Below are 24,098 nucleotides of genomic sequence, written 5' to 3' on the forward strand. Positions count from 1 at the left end.
GTGTTGGAGAAGATGGACGCGGATCTGAGGCCGGTCAACATGGCGGCGGCGAAGCTCACCGGTGCGTCGCTGCTCAGAGAATTCCTAGAGCACCAGCTGGCTCCGCTTCGGTAGTACCCACTTCCGATGTGGAGGCCCCATCCGAGCCCCGCGGCCTTGGCCGACGGAGATCTGGCGGCGGTCCTCCAATCTCTGGTCGGGGGTGATGTGGCGAGGTTGGAGGGCGCTCCTATGCCCTTGTTCCTCCGCGATGACTGGGAGCGGGTAGTGAAGTCCATGCCCGTCTTCAACGGGTATGGGCCCGTGCCCATGGAAGCTCCTGAGGAACCGGTGGACGTGCCCTCCGACGACTCCAGTGAAGAGGAGGAAGGAGGGGAACGGGAAAAAGGGCCTGACTCCGAGGCGACTAACGGGGAGTCGAGGGCTCCCCTCCCCCGGCGCAGGTCCCATGTTCTCCGCCTTTCTCCGAGCGATGACGACAAGGATGACGACGAGCAGGACGGCGGGAGCTTGCCCCTGATCCCGAAGAGGGACAGGACCGGGCTGATCTCCCGCGGGCCTGCCCCGGCCCCGAGGCGGACCGCAGACGCACCTTCCGCTTCCAAGCTTCCCGTGGTTGACCCTTCCAGCCAGCTTTCAGGCTTCAAATTTGGCCGGAGGCTGCTTGAGCTCACTGGTGACGACCTGTAAGCATTTGATCCTTGTCTTTATCTCTTGCTTTGCTTCTGAGGCTTGACGTCCGCATCTCTTGGATAGGCTGGCGCCCGCAGCAAAGAAGTCAAAGGGAGCTCCTGAGGTTCCATCCGTGGCAGCGCCTCTGCCCGCGAAGGAGGGCGACCGCGACGCACAGGCTTCTCCTGCCCGGTCGTCCTCGCGAGGCCTGGCTGAGCCGTCTGGGGTGAGCTCAGCCCCCACGGCCCAAGTGACTCCCGAGGCGTCCTTGCCTGCCGCCGCCACTACAGCCGTTGAGGCGCGGCAGACTCCACCTCAGGATGCTGTGGCCGCGCTGCCGCCTTCCCCTCCTACTCCACCAGTTGTTGTCTCTCCGACTCCTTCTGCCATTCTGGATCGTGCTGTTGCTGAGCTGGACCGGCTGCGGCAGGATCTTTTTGGCGCCGACCCTCGCTTGGTGGCCGGGCGCTTGGAGCTGGCTTACGGATGGGTTCGCTCCGATGCTTCGATTCGGGCGGCACTGGTCCAGGCCTCGACGGCTTGCGATGAGGAGAAGCAGGCCGTCCTTGAGGCGAAGGCTGCTCGTGATGCAGCCCTGGGGGAGGTGGTCGACGCCCGTGGTCGCTGCAAGGCGCTGGAGGACGAGCTGCAAGGCTTGCGGGACCAGCTCGCGAAAGAGGTCCGCCTTCGCCAAGAGAAGGAAGAAGGCGTGAAGGCTCGTGAGGCGGCTGTCGAGGGCCGGGAGGCCAAGTTCAGGAAGCACCGCGACCGCCTAGGCGCGCTGGAGCAGGAGCTGGGGGCAAGGAAGGCCGAGCTGGACGACAAGGCCCTGGTTCTTGCCGAGGACCGCGTGGCCTTCACGGAGATGGAGGCGAAGGCTCGCTCCTCGCTGAGGATGCTTTACGACAGCGGCCTGGAGAGCCCGCTGGCTGGCGCTGAGGACGGCCCCGCCAAGCTGCTTCCCTTCCTGGTTCGTGCTCTTGAAGATGTCGCCCTTGGCCTTGGCCCCATGGCCGAGGCCGAGGCGCGTGTCCTATCTTCTGCAGCACTGACGCGGGTCCTCACCCACATCTACCTTCGCGATCCCGGCGTCGACCTTGACAGCCTACTGGAGCCAACAAGCGGCGAGCGTGCCGCTTCTACTGCCGAGGCCGTGAAGGGTCGCGTGGAGGCTCTGCTGGGGAAGTTCCAGGCCTTCAGCACCAAGCCGGAGCAAGGCGCTGCCGACCCCGCTGCTCTGTGAGGCGAACCCACTCCGCGCTGCTCCACCGCCGACAAGTGACTCCGTTGTGGCTCATGTCCTGCCTTTAATTCCTGCACATGTATCATGCCTCGGGGAGGCATTTAAACTTGCGTTTGGTATTGGGATAACAGTGTGGACTGTAATATTTGCTTCCGAATTCCTTTGAAATTTGTGCTTTTCCTTCCTACTTGCTTATGTTCTACGCCGGCAGAGCCCGGCCTCGCGTGAACCTCACCCAGCGTTAGTCCCGACCGGAAACCAGGACGGGACCAAGGAGTGAGGGGCTACGTGACAAGTTAGGCTCCTGAGTCGCGATGCTCAGGAGTCCCCCTTGGCGCACGAACAGCAAGTAGGGAGGTATGATGTTGGTGGATCTACCATTCTACGTTTGCAGAGCCCGGCCCCGCGCATACCTCACCCAGCATTAGTCCCGACCGGAAACCAGGACGGGACCAAGGAGTGAGGGGCTACGTGACCAGTTAGGCTCCTGAGTCGCGATGCTCAGGAGTCCCCCTTGACGCCCAAACGGCCTTCATACCTTGGCTCCGCTCGGGAAGAGGCGCGCGACGAACCAGGCCCAAGGGGGCCTGGCTGGGCGGCGTGCATCTGGGCGTGACCCCGGCGCAGACCCCGTGCCCAGCCCCCTCGCGCGGCACTCCCGAGGGGAGGCGTTACGATGAGGCTAGACACTGAGCTCTGGGCTCCCTAAGGTTGATGCGGCCCGGGGGCCACCCTCAGTTGTTTATCACCAGTGCGGAGCATGGCGCTTCCGTATGTGTACGGGCATAGCCGCTCCTCGGCAGTGTCGTCAGCCAGCACGGAGCATGGTGCTTCCACTGGTACGTGGGAGGGTGCCCCCCTCCAGGAGGAGCCCCCGGGGCGTGTACAACACCGCCTTGACACATGGCTGGCACGGTAGGGCCTGGCGAGGTGTATCTGGGCACCCGTGAGCCAGCGTAGGACTCACGGGGCCCTACCTCTAGGCGGGTTGCGCCTGGCACTGGGCCTTATCTTGTGATGTGTCCCTGCAAATTTGGTTAGATGCCTGCACTCTACGTCCTCGGGTCCCGGCCCTCGAGCTAGTCTCAGCCGTCGCTGGTATGCCAGGTCGCGATGCCGTGGTCAAGGCCAGAGGGTGAGGGCTGGAGAGCCAGTAAGAGCCCTGAGTCGCGATGCTCAGGTACCCCGCCCCCCCCCCCTTTAACGTCCAAGTGGTCGGCATGGAGGAGAAGAGGTACCGTGGACCGACATCAAATAATCAAGCATGATGGTTCTAACGCATAACCGGAAATAAACGCAAATGGGATACGTGCCGCTGGGCCTGGCCCGAGCGGCTTGGGGATGATGCAGCCCGAGGGGCACCCCCAACAACGTAAGCTAACAACATGAAATAAAAGGGATACACGCCGCAGGGACGGACCCACGCGGCCTGGGAATAATGCAGCCCTGGGGCGCTCCCAGCTGGAAGTGAAACTTGAAAGATGTCACCTGATGACGTTGAGGACGAAGGGGTGTTGGTGTAGCAGACTCCGTGGGCTGCGGAAGCCGATCCTCATGAGCCCCCAGGCCCAGGGGCCTCGGGAGGCTCCGGAGGCGCTGGCGGCTCCTCGTGGACCATCTCCATCTCCGCCAGGGCTGCGGAACGCATGGCCTCTTGTGCCTCCGTGGTGCCCCTCATGAGGCGCTGGTACGTGGCAGCCGCGTTCGGCAAGCCGTAAGGTATGTGAACGTAGCTGTGGGGTGGACATCCGCAGCGCCCCACTCGCGAGGGCCAGAGGCGCTCCAGGGAGGCGACTCGGTTGAGCCCTGGTATGTCGATGCAGACGCGCAGCCTACCATCCTCGCCTGGATGGGGAGCCACCGCTGGTAGGCGGTGGCCGCCTTTCATGGCCCTTGACTCCTGTAACTCCTGAATGGCCTTGCTGACGAACTCCTGAGGGTCTGGCTTTCCTTGCCTTGCTCCTTCTTGAGGGAAACGTGCTTCGAAACACACCTCCATGTGGTGCCCAAGCGCCTCCCTCGTGACCCTAGCTAGGTCGGTGGCCCTCCAGGGGAGAGCCTGAAAGTGCGTTATATCGACTAGAGGGGGGGTGAATAGGCGATTTTTATGAATGTCTTCAAAACGTGGAAGTTATGAAGACAAACAGTAGAGATATGCCTATCACTATGCAGCGGAAGTTAGATTACACTAGGCAAGCCATGGTCAAGTATTCAATAGAGTTAAAGCACAATGACAAGTAGCTGCAGTGTAATAAGGATCAGGTAGGAAGAAGTTATGAAGCCAAACAAATCATACAGTTACGTTGTGAAGACAAAAGATATAGCAAGCATGCAATGGCTTCACAATGAGTAACAGTAAGTAAAAGGAAGTGAAGATGAAACCAGTGACTCGTTGAAGACAATGATGTGTTGAACCAGTTCCAGTTGTTGTGACAACTATACGTCTGGTTGGAGCGGCTAGGTATTTAAACCTTAGGACACACAGTCCTGGACACCCAGTCCTGAACACGCAGCTCAGGACACCAAGTCCTCACCGTATTCTCCTTGAGCTAAGGTCACATAGTCCTCGCCCAATCACTCTGGTAAGTCTTCAAGGTAGACTCCCAAACCTTCACAGACTTCGTTCACTGGCAATCCACAATGTCTCTTGGATGCTCAGAACGCGACGCCTAACCGTCTGGAGGATGCACAGTCCTCAAGTGTAATAAGTCTTCAGATCACTCAGACAAGAAGACTTAAGTGATGCCCAATTTACTCTGGCTCTGGGTGGTTAGGGCTTTCTCCTCGCTAGGAATTTTCTCTCTCAAAGGCTTCGAGGTGGGTTGCTCTCAAACGACAAAAGCCATGCACTGAAATCTGAGCAGCCAACCGTTTATGGTTGTAGGGGGTGGGCTATTTATAGCCACTTGGCAACCCGACCTGATTTGTCCGAAATGACCCTGGGTCACTAAGGAACTGACACGTGTCTCAACGGTCAAATTTCAAACTCTCATGGCAACTTTACTTGGGCTACAAGCAAAGCTGACTTGTCCGGCTCTGGACAAGATTCGCTCTCATTGTCTTCACTCGAAGACATAGGTTTTTGGTTTAGGCATCACTTCAGTCATTCTGACTGGTTCTCCTGGACCCCACTTAACAGTACGGTGGTTCCTATGACTCAACACAAAAGAAAAAGAACTACGAATGATCTAAGTCTTCGAGCTCCATAGGCTTCATAACATGTCTTCTTTTGCCATAGTCTTCAATGTGAATATCTTCATATACCACCTTTGACTTCAATGTCTTCATACATTTTTAGGGGTCATCTCTGGTAGTAAAACCGAATCAATGAGGGACTTCTACCTGTGTTATCCTGCAATTCTCACAAACACATTAGTCCCTCAACTAGGTTTGTCGTCAATACTCCAAAACCAACTAGGGGTGGCACTAGATGCACTTACAATCTCCCCCTTTTTGGTGATTGATGACAAACTAGTTGAAGTTTTCAACGGGGAATATAGTCTGTGAAATTGTAAAGGATAAGGAATTGTCTTCATAAGTTGCAAGGGCTCCCCCTAAAGATGTGCATATAAGTTGATTTGCTTTTGGAATGCAAATGCACATGACAGGTTGTACTTGTGGAGATCCACTTCAGCTTATGATGACAATCCACTATGCATGTGAAGATATATGAAGATAATGACATGCATAATGGAAAATGGACGTCTGCAGAATGAGATAAGTGCGGAATTTATCGTCGCACATGCGGAATTTATCTTCGCAAACAAGGTGGCAAACAAGTAGCAGACGACCATCTGGTTTAAGTGTTACAACTCATAAGAACCAAATGTAGCAAAAACGAGAGTTGTAAACACGAAGCAAAATATAAGGCACCCGCCCATATGAACCCGCTTGAAGACTATCAATATCTCATATGCTTCTCCCCCTTTTGTCAGTAATGACCAAAAAGGTTTGAAGACATAGAGTCTCTACTCGTTCCCATGAGGAGTAGGAGAAGTAGCAGGGTTGTTGGTGTTGGTTGGCGGTGCAGAAGAGCTTGGAGGTGCTGAAGCAGGTGGCGGTGAGGTAGCATCGTCTTCTTCATCAATGATTCTGGCAGTGACTATGGCAGCAGATGAAGAAAACTCAGAGTCTTCAAGTGATGGTGTGCTTCGCATCACAGCCCTTCTAGGAGGTGTGGTGTCAAACTTGAATCGCTTAGTGAATCCATCCTCTTCAAGTTCAGCTTCAGTACACATCATTGATAGCCCTTTCCATGTACGACGACAGGTTTCATGGGTAACGAAAGCATTCTTGGTGGCAAGATTTCAAAGAAGATTAACATCCACCAAGAGGCTTTTCATCTGACGCTTTATCCAGTCATGATGCCTATCTTGTTTTTGATGAAGGGCCACAAGAAGCTCTCGGTCATTGAGAACACGAGCGCGCTTCTTGGGTCTTGAAGCAGTTGCACTGTCAGTGGCTTCAGTTGAAGCAGGGTGTGGTGCACGTGTAGTGCCAGCCAAAGGATACACCCTAGAGATGGCTTCAACACCTTCAACGTTCTGAGTGAAGCTCTGGTGTTCTGCATTCTGAAGACTCAAAGGTTGCTTGGCAGGCTTAGGATATATAGCTTCAGCAGAGGTATCCACATCTGGCAAGAAGATCCGATGGTTGCGGACTGAGGGTTGATATGAGATTGCAGAGTGAAGCTTGATCAGTCTCATTACCCAAGGAGCATAGAACTTCAAACCAAGTAAATCTGAGCCTGATGCAGCAAGTTGGCGTATGAAGAAGTCCTGTGCGTTGAAGCATTTGCCATGAAGGATACAAAATATCAGAGTCTTCATTGCACCCTCGATCTTGGCATTTGGAGAGTGCCCTTTGATAGGCCAGAGAGTCCGCCGGATAATGTGATAGATGGTTCTGGGCAGGTACTCAAAGTCTTCAACGAAGAACTCTGTTGGATAAGGAGCATCGTGGGGCAATGGCTTCATCATGGAGAGCATCTGACTCATATTCGGTTCAGGCCTCTGGAATATGCTCTCAAGAGCTTCAGTGCGTAGTGGATAGCCTTCCTCGAAGAATTCACCAGGAGTGGGCAGGCCGGTGAGCTCGATGATATCAAATGCATTGGCTTCGTGATGGACATTGCCGGTCATCCACTCCAGGGCCCAAGTCTTCGGATCTCTGTTGTATCCTTCGATGTGGAGGGTGGCATAGAATTGCAGCAGAAGCTCTTCATTCCAGTGCTCTTCATCAGTTACAAACTGCAGTAGACCCACTTGCTTGAAGCAATCCAATGCTTCCTCTAGACAGGGCAGACCAGCAATAGCTTCAACATCAAGGCGCTTGTGTGGGAAGATGCGACCTTGGTTGTATAGGATGCATGAATAGTAGCTACGCTGAGGATAGCTCCAGAACCTATCTGATGAAATCCTTTCCCTTGAATAGGGGTTCTTGGAGCTGTTGAAGAACGTATTATCTGCCTTGAAGCTGTTGATGTTAAAGGAGCCAGGTGCTAATGCAGGACCTGGGAACCTCGGCAGCCTTGGGACTGGCTTCTAGACATGAGGCCTGTGCTCAACATGGTAATCAAATTGAGGACCTGCAGCAGACTCAGGAACAGAAGTGTCTGGATTAGTAGTTTCGCTGTCTTCTAAAGCTTTTGGTAGGGAGGGCTCCACATTGGCTTCAGTGTTGGTTGTGGAAGCCTCAATATTTTCAGCCTCCGCTTGACTAGCTGGAGGGTCGGTCACAAGCACGTTCTCCTGGAGAATTGCTTCTTGATGGAGCATAGGAGTGGGCTCTTGTGGTGCTTCTTCTGCGGCTGATGCAGCCGGAATGTCTTCAGCATAGACTTGAGGCCTTGGATCTTTGCGAAGCCTGCGGAATGCAGACGACGCCTGTGGGGTTGGTGTGGGCTGGTCCTCATTGTCTTCTTCCTCTTGAGGGCGATCCGCCCATGACGCATCTTGTGCAATTGGCGTTATAGGACGACCAATGCTGATGAGTTTGCTGTGTACATACTGAGGAAGGGCTGCATCATCTTGTACATTGTCCTGATGACCAATGTCTTCAGCAGCGATGGGGTCGGCTGCTGGTATGTCTTCAGCTTCAGGAGCCTCTGTGGAAGCAGGCTCATGAACTGTCAGTTGTCGTTCTGCGTCATGATAGACGACAGAAAGGGGTTTAACCATCAGGGGCTCTGTGGGAGCAGCCCGAGCTTTCTTGATCTTTCGCTTCTTCTGAGTGGGGGCAGAAGGAGAGGCTTCAGAGTGTTTCCGCTTCCTGGCTTCAGCCTCTGCAGTTCGCGTCTTCTTGAGCTCTGAAGCGGTTGACCGGCTCTTTGGCTTCGAGCCAGTCGTTGCAGTTGGGAAGACAATTGGAACTGCTTCTTTCCTTGGTGCCTCTGGTTCAGCCATAGCAGACTTCTTCTTCTTCTTCGCGGCCATCTTGGGGTCGATGCCAGGACGCCCAAGTGCCTTGCGCTTCTCGGCCTCATTGTAGGCCTGCACACATCTGTCTGCCAGAGTCTTCATTCGCTCCCGCGAACCTTGAGCTTCTGCACACTTCTTCAGAAAGTTTTCCTTTAGTTCGTGCAACATGATCTTGAAGCTCTTCACTTCTTGTACGCTGAGCTTGGCCATATTCTTCTTGAACTGAGCCTTTTCATGATCAATTTTCTGCTTCAGTTCAACAATGCGCTGGGCAATGGAAAGTTCTGAAGCAATAGCACCTTGGAAGGCGACGCTTAGGCCAACGGGCAGCTGTAGATCTTCAAAGCTGATGTCTGGTGTGGCAAACCATTCGTCGATGAAGTTGTGGATGATGGCGACATCAAAGAGAGGCAAATTGTTGAAGATTTCAGCTTCTTCTTTGCTCTTGATGAGCTTCTCGAGAGCGTCATCTCCAAGATCTTCATCACTTGACAGATCAATGGCTTCGCTGCGCAGAATGTCAGTAGCTGTGAGCTCTTTGCCGGTGTGTGGCTGAGGCATCTTGGCCTTCTGGGGCTTGGAGACGCGGGATACGTGTTCAGACTGCACACTATCTTCAGGAGGTGCAGTTGCCAATGGCTTCGCCCTTGAGATTTTTGGTGAAGGGGCCGGCTTTGAAGCTTTTGGCTTCTTCGACTGCTTTGGCTTCGTTACAGCAGGAGCTTCATCAGACTCAGAATCAGCTGGAGGGTCATTCACAGCAGTCCCTTAGACTAAGATGCGGGTGATGAGGCACTCAAGGTTTGCATACGGACCGATGATATTGGGTTCCGTGTCACGTGTGCCATCTGCCCTTGGCGCTGAGGGACCAGGGTTGAAGTCTAACCCAAATTTCTTCTTGTTCTGCTTCGCTGATTGTTGGGAAAACTGGAAGTTGCGCTTGAACAGGTTGTCGTCACGACACCAGAGTAGTGACGATGGATGTGCTTCAGCAGGCTGTGGTCCTCGGACCATGCATGGGTAGAAGCCTTGAGCAATGGCTTCATCTCTGGTCCTGGGTATGAGGTTCTTGTAAAGGATGTCCCCCCACGGTCTCTTGATGGCACTTTTCTCAGCATACTCCTGGGTGACGAAGCGGTATTGGAACCATTGTTCTGCCCAATAGTGTCGAATCCATTGGATTCGGGTCTTGCGCTGACCATAATTCTCTTCAGGATCTGTTTTGTACATTTCTGCCAGTTCATCAGGCAGATCTTTGGATGTTCCTCCATGTCGCTGTCTGCCCCCCTTCCTTGCTGCTGTTTCTGAAGCCACAAACTTTAACTTGAAAGGCTTCAAGACGTTCAAAGGCTTCAAAGGCTTTTTCTTGCTGGACTAACAGGAACTGGCTTCAGAAGAATTTATGTGATGCTGTAAGAATTCTGCAAATGAATGCAGACTATGAGAACCAAAGGATTCTCCCACGGACATGTACCTGTGACAGCATTAAGGTGCGAGGGAAGGAGAAGAGGTCATATGCATTCTCAGAAGGTTTTGAAGATTAATCAGTTTAGAAGACATTGACCTCATCGTGCGAAGACATTCACTCATAGATAAGAAGTTGGTTCCAGATTTGTATGAACCCACAGATCAGTACAAGTGAGGAATCTAACTACTTCATGAAGCACAAGTGAATATACTAGGCATGTTATGAGATGCAGATTGAGAGATCTAACTTGTGTGAAGAGAAACTTCTTATGGTAGAAAGTGACAGAACCATGAGATCAAAAGGGGCTGTAAAAAGAAGTTTTATTTACCACACTTGGAACTGCTAGATGGAGTGGGAGATGATGCCGAGCAGTTCAATCCTCCGTGCCCTAACTTGGCGACGGAAGACACCTACGGCGACGGCGGAGAGGACGATGTCGGCGATTGGCGTGAAGACGGTGTCGGAGAGGTTGCGGCAGCGAAGCACTTCATCGCAGGCATCGTCGAGAGCTAGCGGTGGCGCTAGGGTTCGTGCGAGGGTGGAAGAAGGAGATAATGACCGTGGTAAGTGTGAATTTATGGGCACAGGGGCGGCACTGTGCTATTACTCAGGTGCCCCTGGCGATTCGCATCTGAGGAACGTGGCCATCATGCGGTATTTTGGGGGCAGTTCCACGTCCCACGCACGCCTGGATTGTCGGGTGGTTGTTCCTACTTCTCCGGATTTCATGTGGATAAATGAGCATTGAAAACGGACTTAAATGTTGTCTCTGTGTCTTCTGCTGACAAGGACGCAGAGAAGACATTCGACAGTTTCAATAGAATGCATATGACTTGGAGAGATAGAGTTTGAGATAGAAAGCATAGAGAGATTAGGGTCCGATCACATTCACTTAGTTCAAAAAGATTCAACCAAGAAGACATAGCTATAAGTGAATGCTGTAGAGGACAGAACACTAGTATATATATATCTATACAATCAACGTAGTGAAGATAATCATGAAGACATGTTCGAAGCCAAACCAAATGTGAAGACATTGTAAGGTAACGCCATGAGAGAAACACTTCAGAATAGAACGTTTGGTGGTGGCGTTACCCACCGTATAGGAAGTATTAGACCCAGACACGGCGCACAATTATCGTGGCGCTCCGAAGTCAAATTCCACATTAATGTATTCACACTTAGAATGTATGTCTTCATTGATTGAAGATATACTTCCCTTCGTGTGTTGCACATCTAAGTCATCAACATGCATAAGGGTTAGGATGTGTGCCTGATCACAGGACATTTGAGGATTCCAGGATATTTAGCTCACACCGTAACTTGCAAAACCTCTTCTCATCCAAGGGCTTGGTGAAGATATCTGCCAATTGCTCTTCAGTGTTGACGTGTATGATATCAATGTCTTCCTTCACAACATGATCTCTGAGAAAGTGATGACGAATTTCAATGTGCTTTGTCTTCGAGTGTTGAACTGGGTTGTTGGCAATCTTGATGGCGCTTCCGTTGTCGCAGTAAAGTGGCACTTGCTTCAGATGAATGCCATAGTCCTTTAGTGTTTGCTTCATCCACAGAAGCTGAGCGCAGCAAGATCCAGCAGCAATGTATTCAGATTCAGCAGTGGAGAGAGATACACAGTTCTGCTTCTTTGAAGACCAACATACAAGTGATCGTCCCAGAAAGTGACATGTGCCTGATGTAGACTTGCGATCAACTTTGTCACCAGCATAATCAGCATCCGAGAATCCAACCAAATCAAACTCTGAGCCCTTTGGATACCATAATCCTAGAGTTGGGGTGTGAGCCAAATATCGAAGAATTTGCTTCACAGCTAAGTGATGCGACTCCTTTGGTGCCGCTTGAAATCGAGCACACATGCAAACACTAAGCATAATATCTGGCCTAGATGCACATAAATAAAGTAAAGAACCAATCATGGAGCGGTATACCTTTTGATCGAACTCTTTACCATTTGCGTCAGGACCCAGATGATGTTTGGCTGGCATTGGTGTTGTGAAGCCTTTGCAGTCTTCCATACCGAACTTCTTCAGGCAATCTTTGAGATACTTCTCTTGAGATATGAAGATGCCATTGCGTTGTTGTCGTATTTGAAGACCAAGGAAGAACTTTAGCTCCCCCATCATGGACATCTGATATTGCTCTTGCATCATGTATCCAAACTCTTCACTGTACTTCTGATTTGTGTAGCCGAAGATAATGTCATCCACATATATTTGGCACACAAACAGTTCACCATCATATGTCTTCATGAAAAGAGTGGGATCTAGGGAACCAGGTATGAAGCCTTTGCTCTTCAGGAAGTATTTGAGTGTGTCATACCAGGCCCTAGGGGCTTGTTTGAGGCCATACAGTGCCTTGTTGAGCTTGTATACCATGTCAGGATGTTTTGGATTTTCAAAGCCAGTCGGTTGTGCAACATACACTTCTTCTTCAATCTTGCCATTGAGAAAGGCACTCTTCACATCCATTTGATATAGAAGTATGTTATGATGATTTGCATAGGCCAGCAGTATGCGTATGGCTTCAAGCCTAGCCACAGGAGCAAATGTTTCATCGAAGTAAATTCCTTCCACTTGAGTATATCCTTGAGCAACGAGACGAGCTTTGTTTCTGACAACTTGACCATGCTCATCTTGCTTGTTGCGGTATATCCATTTGGTGCCTATTATGTTGTGCTTCCGTGGATCAGGACGCTTAACCAGTTCCCATACATTATTCAGCTCAAACTGTTGAAGCTCTTCTTGCATAGCTTGAATCCATTCAGGTTCCATGAAGGCTTCTTCAACTTTCTTGGGTTCTGATATTGAGACGAATGCGAAGTGCCCACAGAAATTTGCTAGCTGAGTTGCCCTTGAGCGAGTGAGTGGACCAGGTGCATTGATGCTATCAATTATTATTTCAATCTACACTTCATTGGCAACACGAGGATGTACAGGTCGAAGATTTTGCTCTTGTTGATCTGTGTTGTTGTTGTTGGGAGGAATGTCTTCAGGCTGAGCATTGTCTTCATGTTGATCAGGTGCTGAGATGATAAGTTCTTCTTCAGGATGAGCTTCAGAAGGTATAATCTCTCCAGTTCCCATTAGCTTGATTGATTCACTCGCTGGAATTTCATCTAGCACATTTGGCAGTTGCTCTCTTTGTGAACCATTTGTCTCATCGAACCGCACATCCACTGTTTCAACCACTTTGTAATGAAAGAGATTGAAGACTCTGTAGGAGTGCGAATCCTTTCCATATCCAAGCATAAAACCCTCATGTGCTTTTGGTGCAAACTTTGAGGTGTGGTGTGGGTCCTTGATCCAGCACCTTGCGCCAAATACTCTGAAGTAACTGACATTTGGCGTCTTGCCAGTTAGGAGTTCATAAGATGTCTTGTTCAGAAGCTTGTGAAGATAAACACGATTGATTGTACGGCATGCAGTGTCAATGGCTTCAGTCCAGAATTTTCTTGGAGTCTTGTATTCATCTAGCATCGTTCTGGCCATCTCAATGAGTGCTCTGTTCTTGCGTTCGACGACGCCATTCTGCTGTGGCATGTACGGAGCTGAGAATTCATGTGTGATGCCCAAGGTATCAAGATATGTATCAAGGCCAGTGTTCTTGAATTCAGTGCCATTGTCACTTCTGATGTGCTTTATCTTGGCGCCAAAATTGTTCATAGCACGATTGGCGAAGCGTCTGAAGACATCCAGCACTTCAGTCTTGTAAAGAATTATGTGCACCCAAGTATCTCTAGAATAATCATCAACAATAACGAAGCCATAGAGGCAAGCAGTAGTAGTAAAAGTTGAGTAGTGAGTGGGACCAAAAAGATCCATGTGAAGCAGTTCGAAGGGTCGAGTAGTGGTCATGATTGTCTTCGAGGGATGTTTTGCCCTCGTCATCTTCCCTGCTTCACAGGCACCGCATAAGTGATCTTTCTTGAACTTGACGCCCTCGATGCCTATGACATGCTTCTTCTTCACAAGGGTGTGGAGGTTCCTCATGCCAGCATGCCCAAGCCTCTGATGCCAAAGCCAGCATTCTGAGGCTTTTGCAAGAAGACATACTACAAGTTGTGGCCCTGCTGAGAAATCTACCACATACAAATCATCTTTCCGATACCCTTCAAACACCAGAGACTTGTCAGATTCCATTAGTACCAGGCAACGATATTTTCCAAGTATTACGACCATGTTCAAATCGCAAAGCATTGAGACAGACATTAAGTTGAAACCAAGGGATTCAACAAGCATGACTTTATCCATGTGTTGATCCTTTGAGATTGCAACTCTACCTAGACCCAATACCTTACTTTTACCAGTGTCAGCAAATGTGATATGGCTCTTGTCAGATGGACGTAAGGTTGAGTCCATAAGAAGGCTTCTTTTGCCAGTCATGTGATTTGTACACCCACTGTCAATAATCCATTCTGAAGACTTTGAAGACGCTGGTGTCGTACCCTACAGTGCAGTTAGGGGGATAGGCTTCACGAAGAGAATTGTGAAGCAAAAACATTTGACGAACCAGTGGGTTATGAAAACTTAGATCGAGATTAGGACTGATAGGGAGAGTAGCATGTGATTCAGGAATGAAGTACATAATGATGCCATTCGGGCATTTTATCTTGCGCCCTACAAGATTTTTAAGGTCCCCAGCAATAGCGTCAGAAGATTTTGGTTTTCTGCTGGAGACCTTTCCCTGCAAAAGAGAGTTAAGCCTTCTTAACCACCCACATCTTCAAGGGTGGCTTAGAAGCAATAAGTCTAAGTGCAGCATCTGAAATTTTTGGCTTTGAAGCCTTAGCAAACAGTCTTGCAAGTGGACAATAGTACTCATAAGAATAAGCAGAATAATTTTTGGTCATATGAACATGACGGTTTGATGAACCGCTCTCATATTCATATGCCTGAGTATGGTTTCCCTGCAAAACATTTGCGTTAGTGTGACTCAGGTGAGTCCTCTGTTTGTATGAAGCCTTTGGACAGTATGAAGCCTTTGGTCTGAGGTTTGTCTTCTTCAAGTGAGGTGTCATGAAGACATTCACAGGAAGATTTTCCAGACACTTTTTCGGAACCCAGATCTTCTTCATAGGCGGTCCATTCCTGCAGTTAGTACCAATGTACCTGGCAAACACTTCACCATTCTGATTCTTAAACAGTTTATAGTTTGCATCAAAGGATTCATCAATGATAATGGGGTTAGCACAAGTGAAGCCAGATAAATTGGATGGATCTGCTGAGGGTTCCTTTGCAGCAACCCATGTGGTTTTGGGGTACTGCTCAGGTTTCCAGTAAGAGCCATCTGCATTTATTTTCCTTACGAACCCAAAACCCTCTTTCCTAGGGTTTCGGTTCAGAATCTGCTTCTTGAGGACATCACATAATGTCTGATGTCCTTTAAGACTTTTGGACAACCCTGTTTCAAGCAATGTCTTCAACCTAGCATTCTCATCAGCAATAGCAGTGGTATCCTCAGCAGAGGGGTTAGTTACCACATCAACAGTTGAAGATATTGCAACAGCAGTAGCAGTGGAACATTCAGCAACAAAAGTAGCATTATCACGCTCAATGCATTTAAGACATGGTGGTTCAAATCCTTCCTGAGCGGAACTGATCTGTTCGGCGCGAAGTGACTCATTTTCCTTTTGAAGATCTTCATGAGCCGTTCTCAATTTCTCAAGTTCTTGCTTCCTTTGAAGATAATCATAGGAAAGCTTTTCATGAGTTGTTGAGAGAGTATCATGACGATCTTCAAGTTCCTGATACTTAACGTGAAGATTTTTTATGTCTTCAATTAAGGATTCAGATCGAGTCATTTCAGCACCCAATAGATCATCGCTTCTGTCTAACAGTTTTTGAATATGTTCCATGGCTTTCTATTGTTCAGTTGCAATTTTAGCAAGTGTTTTGTAACTGGGTTTTGAATCACAATCAGAGTCATCGTCACTAGATGTTTGATAGTGAGTAGTGCGTTTGTTTACCTTGGCACCGCGTGCCATGAAGCAGTAGGTAGGAGTGGAGTAGTCCTTGTCATTTGCATGGGTGTCGGTGATGAAGTCATTGTCTTCAGTGTTGAAGATGGACTTGGCGACGTATGCTGTAGCCAGACTTGCAATGCCAGAATCAGACTCCTCCTCAGACTCCACCTCTGCCTCCTCAGAAGCGGACTCCTCCTCTGAATCCATTTCCTTGCCAACAAACGCACGTGAATTGCCAGATGAGCTCTTCCTGTGTGATGAAGACTTTGAGGAAGACTTGGAAGAAGACTTTGTGTATTTCTTCTTCTTCTTGTCGTTAGAGTCATATTCCTTGCTCTTCTTCTTCTTTCTGTTCTCATTCTCCCACTGTGGACACTCAGAGATGAAGTGTCCAGTTTTCTTGCACTTGTGGCATGTTTTCTTCTTGTAGTCATGAGCGGAAGCTTCATCATTCCTTGAGCTTGATCGTGAAGACTTTCTGAAGCCTTTCTTCTTGGTGAATTTTTGGAACTTCTTCACTAGCATTGCAAGTTCCCTTCCAATGTCTTCAGGATCATCAGAACTGCTGTCAGATTCTTCTTCAGATGAGTAAACAGCTTTTGCCTTCAAGGCACGAGTTCGCCCATAGTTTGGACCGTAGATATCTCTTTTCTCAGAAAGGTGAAACTCATGTGTGTTGAGCCTCTCAAGTATGTCAGATGGATCGAGTGTCTTGAAATCAGGACGTTCTCGAATCATCAGGGCTAGGATGCCAAAAGAACTATCAAGTGATCTCGGCAGCGTCTTGACGACTTCATGTTTGGTGATCTCAATAGCGCCGAGGGCTTGAAGCTCATTTGTGATGTCAGTGAGTCGATCAAATGTGTGCTGGACATTCTCATTGTCATTTCGCTTGAAGCGGTTGAAGAGGTTGCGAAGGACACTGATTCTCTGATCTCTCTGGGTTGAGATGCCTTCATTGACCTTGGAGAGCCAGTCCCAGACCAGCTTGGATGTCTTCAAAGCACTCACACAACCATACTGTCCTTTGGTCAGATGACCACAGATGATGTTCTTGGCAGTAGAGTCCAGTTGAACGAATTTCTTGACATCAGCAGCAGTGACACCTTCTCCAGCCTTGGGAACGCCGTTCTCGACGACATACCATAGGTCGACGTCAATGGCTTCAAGATGCATACGCATCTTATTCTTCCAGTAGGGATATTCAGTTCCATCGAAGACGAGGCACGCAGCGGAGACTTTAATTATCCCTGCAGTCGACATAGCTAAAACTCCAGGTGGTTAAACCGAATCACACAGAATAAGGGAGCACCTTGCTCTGATACCAATTGAAAGTGCGTTATATCGACTAGAGGGGGGGTGAATAGGCGATTTTTATGAATGTCTTCAAAACATGGAAGTTATGAAGACAAACAGTAGAGATATGCCTATCACTATGCAGCGGAAGTTAGATTACACTAGGCAAGCCATGGTCAAGTATTCAATAGAGTGAAAGCACAATGACAAGTAGCTGCAGTGTAATAAGGATCAGGTAGGAAGAAGTTATGAAGCCAAACAAATCATACAGTTACGTTGTGAAGACAAAAGATATAGCAAGCATGCAATGGCTTCACAATGAGTAACAGTAAGTAAAAGGAAGTGAAGATGAAACCAGTGACTCGTTGAAGACAATGATGTGTTGGACCAGTTCCAGTTGTTGTGACAATTGTACGTCTGGTTGGAGCGGCTAGGTATTTGAACCTTAAGACACACAGTCCCGGACACCCAGTCCTGAACACGCGGCTCAGGACACCAAGTCCTCACCATATTCTCCTTGAGCTAAGGTCACATAGTCCTCGCCCAATCACTCTGGTAAGTCTTCAAGGTAGACTCCCAAACCTTCACAGACTTCGTTCACTGGCAATCCACAATGTCTCTTGGATGCTCAGAACGCGACGCCTAACCGTCTGGAGGATGCACAGTCCTCAAGTGTAATAAGTCTTCAGATCACTCAGACAAGAAGACTTAAGTGATGCCCAATTTACTCTGGCTCTGGGTGATTAGGGCTTTCTCCTCGCTAGGAATTTTCTCTCTCAAAGGCTTCAAGGTGGGTTGCTCTCAAACGACAAAAGTCGTGCATTGAAATCTGAGCAGCCAACCGTTTATGGTTGTAGGGGGTGGGCTATTTATAGCCACTTGGCAACCCGACCTGATTTGTCCGAAATGACCCTGGGTCACTAAGGAACTGACACGTGTCTCAATGGTCAGATTTCAAACTCTCATGGCAACTTTACTTGGGCTACAAGCAAAGCTGACTTGTCCGGGTCTAGACAAGATTCGCTCTCATTGTCTTCACTCGAAGACATAGGTTTTTGGTTTAGGCATCACTTCAGTCATTCTGACTGGTTCTCCTAGACCCCACTTAACAGTACGGTGGTTCCTATGACTCAACACAAAAGAAAAAGAACTACGAATGATCTAAGTCTTCGAGCTCCATAGGCTTCATAACGTGTCTTCTTTTGCCATAGTCTTCAATGTGAATATCTTCATATACCACCTTTGACTTCAATGTCTTCATACATTTTTAGGGGTCATCTCTGGTAGTAAAACCGAATCAATGAGGGACTTCTACCTGTGTTATCCTGCAATTCTCACAAACACATTAGTCCCTCAACTAAGTTTGTCGTCAATACTCCAAAACCAACTAGGGGTGGCACTAGATGCACTTATAGAGCCCCCGAGCCCTACCTGAGGAGGGCGCTGGGCGCGCTTTCCTATGCGATGGAAGGAGGTTCCCCCTGGGCAGGCACAGGCCCAGAGGGGCCTGCCTCCTGAGGGGCCGGGCCGGATGATGTCTTCTTCTTCTTGGGGGCGGTCTCAGGAAGCCTCCTGCTTCCATGATCCGGGTCTTCCAGTGACGCGGCCTGAAAGGCTCGTTCGAGGGAACACACCGCGTCCTTCTCTTCACAGGGCACCGTGATGACTCCGCCACTTCCTAGCATCTTGAGGACATTGTAGCCGTGGTGAGTTACGGCCATGAACTTGGCCAGCGCTGGGTACCCAAGGATGGCGTTGTACGGTAGGCGAATGTGAGCGACGTCGAAGTCGATGAGCTTGGTGCGGTAATTGTTACGTGCCCCGAAGGTGACAGGGAGGCGGACCTGCCCAATTGGGACCGTGGAGCCGTCGGTGATTCCGGAGAAAGGCTTGGTTGGCTGAAGTTGGTTGTAGGGCACTTGGAGATTGTTGAATGTTTCCACGAACAGGACGTTGAGCCCTGCCCCGCCATCTATGAGGGTCTTGGTGACCACCACGTTGCTGATGATTGGGGAACAAAGCATCGGGAGGACTCCGGCCGTAGCCGCACACTTGAGCTGATGTGCTGAGTTGAACATGATGGCGCACGCCGACCACCTGAGAGGGCGCATGGCTTCGAGCCTGGGCAGGACTGCATTCACTTCGCGGGCGAACTGCTTGAAGATGCGTTGAGAGGCTGGGGCTTGAGCCCCGCCCAGGATGCAGGCGATCGCGCGCGGCTCCTAGAAGCCCCCAGCCCCCTCGTCCTGGTGGCGGTCCTCGTTTCTCCTTGGCTGCGGTGGCAGCGGAGGGAGGCCTGCGTTGCCTTGCGGGCGATCCTCGCGAGGCTGATCCCTCCAGGCTCCCTCGCGAGGCGGGTCTTGCCAGCGATCCTCGCGAGGTTGATCGCGCCACCCTTGGCGCGGGCCGCGGTCTTCCCAGCGTCCTGCGTTCCTTCCTCCTCCTCGATCGTAGCCCCGGTCACCGCGGTCGGGGCGACGGCCGATCCTTCCTTCTCACACGGCTCGGAGTTCTTGACATTTGTTGGTGTTGTGGGTGTGGAGGTCGTGGTACACACAGTACCGGCTGCCCTTGGAAGGTTCGGGCTGATCTCTGCCCCGCTTGGTGTCTGGTTCCGCCGCGAGCACGGCAGCCCCCTTGCGCTTCACATCCTTGGCCTTGGGCTTCTTCTCTTCCGGGTCTATGGCAGGCAGCTCGAGGAGGGAGAGACGCCCTTCCTCAGCCCTGGCGCACTTGTTTGCCAAGTTGAACAGCTCCAAGGAAGTGCACAGGTCTTCATGCATCGCCAGCTCCTCCTTCATCTTGACATCGCGCACGCCGTCGGAGAAGGCTGAGATGATGGCCTCCTCAGTCACCTTTGGAATCTTGAGGCGTGCGTTGTTGAAGCGCTGGATGTACTTCTACAGGGTCTCCCAGGGTTGTTGCTTGATGTGGCGCATGTCGCTCACGGCGGGTGGCTGGTCGTGAGTACCTTGGAAGTTGGTGATGAAGCGGGTGCGCATCTCGTCCCAGGAGGAGATCGTGCCTGGAACCATGTTCAGGAGCCAGGTGCGGGCCCCGTCCTTGAGCGCCATGGGAAACCAGTTCGCCATGACCTTCTCGTCTCCGTTGGCAGCTTCGATGCCCAGCTCGTAGAGCTGGAGGAACTCCGCAGGGTCGACCGTGCCATCGTAGTGAGGAGGCAGGTCTGGCTTGAACTTGTCGGGCCATGCGACGCTGCGTAGCTCGGTGGTGAAGGCGCGGCAGCCTGCTGTGGCCACGGGAGGCCTTGGGTGACGGAGAGCTTGGTCTTGCATGTCCCCACGCGCTGCAGCTGAGAGCAGCGCGGGGTCTTGACACACGGGAGCAGGAGGATGGTCGCGACGTGCTGGAGCAGGAAGCGCCCGAGCAGCTTCTTGCGGGCGAGGGACTTCTTGGAAGCTCTGCTCTTGCCGCGCTGGCACCTGACGGAGCGGGTTCCGCCCAGGGGCCACGCGCCTTGGAGCCATGGCGCCTTCCTGAGGAGGAGGCGGCCGAGGCGCCGCCGGAGCTTCGTCGCCCGCGCGAGGTGGGGTGCAGTACAGCGGAGCGAACGGCACAAGAGAGCCCCCTGCGGCGCGAACGAGCTCGGCGACGCGGTCGAGCCATTCTTCATAGACGTCGTCGACAGGACAGTAGCGCAGGAGCTCGTTTGCCACGATGAGCGCAGCTCGAGCCTCCATGGGTGTGCGGAGCGCGCGGGACAAAGGACCAGCCGGGGTGAGCGAGGGAGTTGCGGTGCGGCCGTCTTGCCGCACGGACGAATGCTGAGACGATGCTTGCTCCTCGTCCCCCGCCGGGCCGGTGGCGGCGTTGATGGCAGGTGACGGGGAACGGCGAGGACGCCCGCCGATAGGGGCCGTCTGGGCGACGCGGGAAGCGAGGGCGGCCCGGCGCTTTGCACGGGCCCGACGAGCGTCAGACATGGGCGCGATGGTCGGAGGAGAACGGGGTGGTGGAAGACGAATTCCGGTGCACCCCTACCTGGCGCGCCAAATGTCGGATTTCGGGTTCTGGCAGACCCTTGAGGTTCGAACACTAGGGTGCGCACGAAGATTTCGCCTCCTACCTACCTGCACCCCTCTGCCACGCTAAGATCTAAGCTATGGAAAGAATAACACGAGAGACACATGGTTTATACTGGTTCGGGCCACCGTTGTGGTGTAATACCCTACTCCAGTGTGTGGTGTGGTGGATTGCCTCTTGGGCTGATTATGATGAATAGTACAAGGAAGAACAGCCTCGTGAGGGTCTGTTCTTGGCTGGGGGGATGAACTGCTGGGAGGAGTTCAGTCACCCTTCTCTCTCTCTTGGATCTCGATCGTCCCTTCTCTAAACCCTCTTCTAAAAGAACTCTCTTCCAAAACTCTTTTTTTTCTCTATGGGTGGCTAGTCCTATTTATAGAGGCCCTGGTCCTCTTCCCAAATATCGAGCAGGAAGGGAGCCAACAATGGCGGGCTAATTTGAAAGGGGACAGCTAGTACCAGCTATCCTGACAAAAGTAGTCTTCGCCTGCACAAAGCTCTGGCGGTGACGCCGTCTTGGGCTCCACGATGACCTCCGTCTTGCATTCCTCCGGTCTTGGTCTTGTTGCACCGAAATGGCAACCTTTGCCTGATGCCTCGGTACTCCATGGCTGCGCTTGCCCCCTTTGCACCAAAGAGGAAAGGAGGACGCTGCGCGGGCTGGCACCCACCTGGTGCCCTGAGTCGTCATGGCTTGCGTCACGGGCACCTCGTGAGGTACCCCGCCTTGATCTCTCCGCCTCCTCGCGAGCCAGCCTGATGAAGCCGTGCCTGAGGAAGCTCCGCGTCGTCCGCCCCGCGAGGCTTGGCCCCTCGCGAGGGTCTTGGATCTGTGTTGGTGAAGATGGGCCGTGCTGGGCCCCCCTTTGAGCCACGCCGCAGGCCGCAGGCAGGCAAGTCTGGGGACCCCCGTTCCCAGAACGGCGACAGTCACAATAGCAACAAGGTGAAATGGATATCCCTATCTGCAAAAAAAGATAGAAACTAAACAGTTGCTGGTTAATAAGAATATACGAAACATATACAAAATGAAAAGAAGCATCTTAATTATGTTCATGGCAATCACGCAAGGACAGTAGAAATTTTAACACATCAGCAATTCTTCATGTTACCAGAAGCATTACGATCAACAATGAGATTCCTCAAATATGGGATTACTTTAATGGTGGCATTGCTTGTTTACCAGACACAGTAAATCAACAGGAGCTAAAGAGTTGGTTTAAGGGCATGGGACCGCGGGGACACCAGGACACTCAGCAGCGTAAAGGAGCAACTTACTTATCATACTGGGGAAAACAGCAGGAGTGTCATTTGCAACACAGTTTAATTGCATCTTATCACTGGAGGCATTAGATTAACAATAACACTGGTTAGACATGTCCCTAAGGTAACAGTGTGATCGCTTCATTTTACATGCACCCTTACATGAACAACAGCAAAAGGTTGGTATAAGGACATGCGACAGTGGACGCATTAGCACAATGTACCTACAAGGAGGCATAAAGTGGTGATGCCGAGTTTGTTCATGCTATGTGAGGGTAGCAAACCTAATCCTGGAGACCTTGTACTATGTGAGGGCAGCAAATCTAATCCTGGAGACCTTTTACTATGTGACGGCAGTAAATCTAATACTGAGACCTTTTACTATGTGAGGGCATCAAATCTAATCCTGAGACCTTTTACTATGTGAGGGCAGCAAATCTAATCCTGGAGACCTTTTACTATGTGATGGCAGCAAATCTAATCCTGGACATACTCTGTTGACTTGTCCACCAGCTGCCACTTTCCATCCTTTTTTCAACCAATAATAGATTTGTTCCTTATCCAGTTTGTACTACGTTTTCCCATTATTTCCCTTTTCAAACAAGAGACCGGTCGGGTATCCGGTCTCTACTACTTTCACCATATTATTTCCTCTTTGAATCAAGTCCTAGATTCATGCTACAACTTTCCCCCTTTCTTCATTGTTTCAATAAAGCCCTAGATTCAAATGCATGAAGTAGCTTTACCTCTAATAATACTAAAAATTTAGGTGGCTTTGGAAGACCTGATGGGAGTAGAAAAAGATGCACATGCAGACACGTAGGGAGCTGGGGCAGTAGAGCAAGGCCGCTTTCGAAGAACTTATACCCGAGGGTCGCCGAGATGTCGGCGGTGGCAGGTTGGATCTGTGGACAATTCGGCAGGGAGGAAGAAGGGTCGGAGGACCTCCCGAGCCGGCGCTGTGTCGGAGAGAACGGCACGGGCAGAGGATCGGGCCCCTCCGGCAGTTGTGGGTTTCCTCCCTCGGCGGCGATGACCGCGTGAACGATGCCCGCGGTCGCCAGCACTGTCTGGAAACGTTGCACGGTGCGGGGCCGCAGGACAGCGCCTTGGATGATTTGGCACAGCCGACTGCCGCTCACATCCATCGCCTCCATAGGTGCTTGTGGCTTCTGGTCACTTGGTCTTGGATTGGAGTGAGCAGTGTTGCGCAGAGACTTGGGAGTAGATGGATTGGAGTGGTGGGGCTATACTAGCAAGTAGTTGTACGTACTAGTACAATAGTGGGCTCACATAGCAATTTTGTCTCATGCAAGAGCCTGGCTATATGCGTGCTCCAATGTTCACAACTGCAACGTTCGGTTTGCGCTTGGCTCTTCGCCTCTTCGAGAAGACAAACAATGATGTTACTACTACTGCTTCTACAGTGTCGAATCCACTGTTGCATGTCCGTCCATCGCGAGCGGGACGGATAGCTTCTTGTAAAAGTACTACTAAGCAAAAGCATGTCCTCATTTGCAAGCAACCGCGCGCATGGGTGTGGGAGAAGGCGTGTAGTAAAATCAAGCTTCTCCTCGTTGTACGAGTTGACGCGACACATCATAGCACTCACCCCACATGCTTGCCTCTAAACTTGGCTGAAAGACCCGCAGTGTACAATATATTTGCTGCAACCTCTAACATTTACCCACCACAAATTAAAATATATGT

This window comes from Triticum dicoccoides, chromosome 4A (assembly GCF_002162155.2).
Source record: "Triticum dicoccoides isolate Atlit2015 ecotype Zavitan chromosome 4A, WEW_v2.0, whole genome shotgun sequence".
Lineage (NCBI taxonomy): Eukaryota > Viridiplantae > Streptophyta > Magnoliopsida > Poales > Poaceae > Triticum > Triticum dicoccoides.